Genomic DNA, 6,000 nt, shown 5'->3' with positions numbered 1-6,000 from the left:
ACAATGCACAGAATTAGTTATAATGAGTACAGTGAGTACCTGTGAGCTGATTTAGAAAACAGAGAACTAGCTGGGCAGTGGTGGTGGCGTATGCCTTTAATCCCAGAACTTGGGAGGCAGAGAAAGGTGGATCTCTGAGTTCGAGGCCAGCCTGGTCTACAGAGTGAGTTTCAGGACTACACAGAGAAATCCTGTCTTGCAAAACAAACAAACAGTAAATAAGTAAATAACTAATAAAAATTAAAAAGAAAGAAATGAAGAATTACAAATACCTTTGAAGTTTAGATTGTCTCCTCTTTGTTAACTATATTGGTCTTGATATTAACATTGCTTTGTCTATTTGTCTATTTTTTTTTTAATCTATTTGTTTGGCTCCTTTGATGTGCTGGGATCTCACTATCTCTGTCTCTCCCTCTTCCTCTTCCCTGTGTATGTGTTGATAGGGATCCACCAAACTACATACACCCTCATTATTTTGCCATTTTTTATGTCTCTCTAACCAATTCATTCTTTAGTTTGTCTTGTTTTTGAACCCTTAAAAATGGCTGCATAGTGTTCATAATTTGTTATGTGCATTAATAATTTTTTAGTTCTGTGTGGTATTTTATGCAAGTATCTATGAATGAGCTAGTGGATTTTGGGGGGGGGGGATTCTATGCAATCACCAGCGATGCTAAAATAAACCATGACTCCAAGTGCAGCAGTTTCTCCTGGGAAGTGCTGTCCAGTAGAACTCACTGTGGTGCTGAAAGCCTTCTGCTGTAGAGCACTTGACCCAGTGGCCTTGCCTCCAGCCAGATACAGATATTGAGCACATAGAAGGTGACTACTCGATTGAAAAACTGAATCTTTGTTTTAGTTTTCCCGCTAGGGGCTGACCTCAGAGCCCCACACTTAGGAGGCACTCACGATTACCACCGAGATACATTCCTAATCTACATTTAAATTTTTACTTTAAGTAGCCCACAAGCTCCTAGTAGCCAGAGTGACTCTAGACTAGCCTGCTGGGTGAGGCAGTATGTGCTCCTTGGATATTGTGAAACACAGCCATGTGCTACATAAGGATGCTTCTGCCAATGACAGGTGGTGTACAAGAAAGTGTGTCTACTCGATCGTGGTGGAACTGGAAAGTTCCGATGGCCGAGTGATCGCGTGCCCCAGTGCTATAGCACAACAGAGTCCAAGTTTCTGAGGTGTTGCTATGAGTAAGCCTGCTGGGAGGCCAGCCTTGTGATAGCATAGCACAGCCAGCACATGCTGCTTGACAACAAATGACTGTTTACCTGTTCACGATATGATACTTTATTTACAGGATGCCCCTTCCACTTACGTAGAATGTTTTACTGCCCAACCATATGCCGTGGTATACTAGCATTAGCGTCAGCCATCCCCTCGTTACTGCTTACCTCATCCTGATCATATCAAAGGGCCATATCGAAGGATTGACTTATGCCACCCAGGCTTGTGTAAGCTCACAAAGTGTTTGCACAACAATGAAGTCAACAACGCAGTTGTCAGGATGCACTCCTGAGGCTGGAGAGATGGCTTGCAGTTAAGAGCACTGACTGCTCTTCCAGAGGACCTGAGTTCAATTCCTAGCACCTACATGGCAGCTCACAACTGTCTGTAACTCCAGTTGCAGGGGATCCAACACCCTCACACAGACATACATGCAGGCAAAACACCAATGCACACAGAATAAAAAAATTAAAAAGTGTACATGCCTCAAAGTCTTTATGATATACGATTATAAACTACTCTTTAACCTCATTTCTGACTTCTTAAATGTTTTCTTTTTCCCACCATTCCCTCTAACTTCGGCCACAGTAAATTCCAGAGCTTTTGGTTTTTATAGAAAGGATATGGTCCTAAACCTTCACACAAGAGCCAGGGAGATGGCTCGGCGAATAAAGGGTTTGCTGTACAAGTGAGGACCTAAGTTTTGATCCTAGAATTCACATAAAAGATGTAGCAGTACATGCCTGTAACCCAAACACTAGGACAGGAGGAGGGATGAGGATTCCTAGGAACTGGCTGGATGGCCAGTCTAGCTAAAGTGGTAAGTTTCAGGTTCAGTGAGAAACCCAGTCTCAAGAAATAAGGTGGAAAGCAATAGAGGAAGACCTTTAGCCTACACACACACACACACACACACACACACACACACACGTCACACAAAATTTTCTTAATTCAAGGCTATTTCCTCTTAGCAATAAGCACAAGTTTATTGAAGAGCAGATACTATTCCCCAGCTAAAATGCTCCGCCGTGTGGCAATAGCACAGATTTATTTTTATTTTATTTATGTGTGCGTGTGCATAGGCATGTGTATGTGCTAGTGGAGGTCATATGACTTATCCAGATCCCCTGAAGATGGAATTATAGATGGTAAGCCTTCTGATGTGGGTACTGGAATCTGATCTCGGTTCCTTCGGAAGAGCAACAAGCAATCATAGCTACTGAAGCATCAAATATAGTTGGTCCTTCACCCATATTTACAGATTCTGTATCTGAAAATTTAACTGATTGCTGATTGAAAATGTTCAAAAAATGCACCTGGGAGCTGGAGAGACGACAAAACAGTAACAGTTACAGTGTATTGCTCTTGCAGAGGCATTGAGTTCCGTTCTTAACACCCATGTCAGGCAGCTCATAACTACCTGTACTTCCAGCTCGAGGGGATCTGATGCCTCTGACATCCTTACACACTGCACTTAAGCACATGCATGCATGCATGCACTCACACACACACACGTGCATGTGCACGCGTACACATACACTCTTTAAAAATGCACCTCTACTGAACATGTACCAGCTTTGCTTATTATTCCCTAAGCAATATGATGTAACAAGTTTTTACCTAGTATCTACATTAGGTAGTATCAGCAATCTAAACTAATTTAAACTACCTGGGAGGATTGCATAGGTGGTGGGTGAATACTATGCGATGCTATACAAAGGAAACGCGCATCCTGAGCATTTGAGGACCTCCCCGTATGTGATGTATCCCTGTGGAACCTAAGGGCTGCACTCTGATTTGACCAGACTGTTCATTGTTCCCGCATTACACCCGGATTCATCCAGGCCTCTGTCTCTGTATGCACCCTTTTCTCTGTCTAGACTGTTCAGTGGATGACTAGCACCTGGGAGAATGGCAGCTGCAAGCAGTGTCCTAGACAGAGGCAGAAAAACACTTGCAGGGACAGCCTCATTCGAGATCCTTGGGCGATATTTCAGGCAGCAGAGCAAAGCAAAAACCCAGACATCATTTACAACTAGTGTTGAATATGCCAAAAGGCCAAGTCTTTGGGCCAAGAGAGAAAAGTCAAGTGTTGGGTTAAACTTGTAAGGGACTTAGGAGAAGCTGGGAGCATAGAACTCATAAGAAAGCAGTCCACTTGTGCTCAAGTGTTGAAACTGTAGTGAAGGCACAGGCAGGTCTCTGTGAGTCTGAGGACAGTCTGGTCTACAGACAGCACTCCAGGTCAGCAGGGGCTACCTAGATACCTTGTCTCAAAATACAGAAACAAAACTAGAAAGTGTAGCGAAGGGATATAGGCTCCGTTGTCTCAGAAAGTTCCAGGTGCGGAATCTCCAAGCCTCAACAGATCAGTTCCTGGTTGCTTTTCTCATTCCAAGGATGATGGTAAGGGAAAGAATGGAAAGGAGAAGTAATGCCTCAATAATTTATTTAGGAAACCCTGCATCAGACACTGAAAAAACTCCTAGATCCACAGGCCATCAAGATAAATGTGAAGCAAGTTATACACACACAGGTGTGTGTGTGTGTGTGTGTGTGTGTGTGTGTGTGTGTGTGTGTGTAAATGTGGACTCTGGAGGAAAATGACCATTTTGTACGTGAGGGATGCCTCTGTATGTTTACACATGTACGTGCTGGCACCCAGAGGACAGAGATCAAAGTTGCATATCTTCCTCTGTCACTCTTCATCTTTTTTTAAATTTTGTTTGTATCGTGTCTTCTTTCTCATGTATTTCTCATGTCACAGCACACATGTAAAGATCAGAGGACAGCTTGCGAGAGTCAGTTCTCTCCTTTTCTCTCGTAGGTCCTGGGGACTGAATTGGGTGATCCGGCTTGGCAGCAAGCACCTTTGCCCATACAGCAGTCCCCGCCTTATTTTCAGTCTCTTACTGAACTTTGCTTGCAGTCACTGATTAGGCCAGGAGGGCTGGCCAAGAGTTCAGCACGCTGATATGCCTGGATGGACAGTTTGCTGGGGACTGGCTCTGTTTGCTCTGCCATGGAAGCACTGGGCAGAAAGTCTAATGCAGTGGCACACTGTGCTGTCCCACCATGGCACGTCACTGGGCCCCACTGCATTTCTTCTGGCTGGTGTTAAGAGGGGAAAAGTCCCAAGAGTTTTATTTGAGGGAAATTGTCTTCCTGGGTGGTTCCCTTGGGGAGGATGGAATGGAAAACCAGTTTACTGTGTACCTCTCCTCTGTGCCCACACGAGGGTTGAGTGTATGGGTGTGAGCTGCCGGGTGGGAAGCTAGTACAAAGGGTGTCACCCTGACAATAGGGCAGAGCAGGAGATCTGGGAGGAAATGATGATAGGAATCTCTAGGCATAGGGCGGAGAAATAGAACTCCTGGCAGGAAAGGGGTGGCAGTAGCTGTAAATCGTGTCCCTGCCACCTCCTGGGTGATTCTCTTGTCCTGCGTGTGTGTGTTAGCAACTACACTTTCTGACACAGAGTCCTGTCTCTCATCTGTGCTGGCTGCTTCCTTACAAACCCCAGCAGACATAATTCCATCTCGACTTGCTACAGTGAGACTTGTCCCCACCCTCTATCTCCTCTGCAGCTGCTCTCTCATCTCACAGAGTTTCCAGCACCAGCAGTCTCATTGGCTTGGCATGTTAGTCAAATTGGCAACAAGCATGGCCATCACCTCTGGCCTTTCTGGAATTTGAGCATAGAACTCACAAGGCCATCTCCAACTTCCTGGGCTCTCCTTTTCTCCCAACCCCCCAGCTTTCACCGATGTTCCCCTTGCCCACTGGCATCCTTGGAAGGAACAGTAAAAGACTTGTCATAACCTGATTGGCACAGCCTGGGCCAGGGTACATGGTACAGCAAACAAAGCTTAGAATGGATTGCAACCCTCTGAGCACACTTAGCCTAGAGCCCTCAGGACCCGAACACCTTGTGCAGTTATATGCTGAGATCCACGGTGCTAACCTTGGCCCTCATCCTTTTGGTTCTGGCCTCTCCTGCAAACGTCATGGTCAGAACTCTAGTTCGTGTGTTTTACCTAATTTCTAGACTTTTATATGTCTCTTGCAGTTCTTGGTTTTCCTGTAGGAACCTCAAAGTTGCCATGGCTCAAATAGAGTTCAGACTCCGATGCCCTACCCCCCTACACCTCTATACCCCACACCACCATACCTCATACCCCATACCTCCATACCCCCACATCCCCACACCCCCACACCTCCATACCCCACACCACCATACCACCATACCCCCACACCCCCATACTCCCATACCTCCATACCCCCACACCCCCATACCCCCATACCACCACACCCCAAACTTGCTGGTTTTCTGTATTCCCTCTCTTGATTCAGGGTTTCTTAAACTTTTTTTACTTACAGTCCCTTGTTACCTAGGTACTCTTTATGCGACCCCAGGGGTATATGTATATGTGCCAAAAATTTATTATTAATAAATAATAAACTTATTTTAATATAATTCTTTGGTATACATGTAAGACCAAGGTGAATTTTCATACTGAGAAGATGGAGATGTTTGTTTATTTTTTACAAAAGAATTAAATATTGAATGAAAACTCGATATTGCAGGGCATGAACCATCCTCAGCATTTCTTAGAGTTGGTCAATAGCTTGCTTTTATAATCTTCAATGCTGAGAATGATGCATTGCATACATATAGAGTGGAAAATGGCAGAAGTGGCCCGGCAGATAAGTGCACACACATACACATGCAAAAGCCTATAACAAATAAATGTAAAACAA

The sequence above is a fragment of the Arvicola amphibius genome, chromosome 4, assembly GCF_903992535.2.
Source record: "Arvicola amphibius chromosome 4, mArvAmp1.2, whole genome shotgun sequence".
Classification (NCBI taxonomy): Eukaryota; Metazoa; Chordata; class Mammalia; order Rodentia; family Cricetidae; genus Arvicola; species Arvicola amphibius.
The sequence above is the reverse complement of the archived record's forward strand: the minus strand, read 5'-3'. Positions refer to the sequence as shown.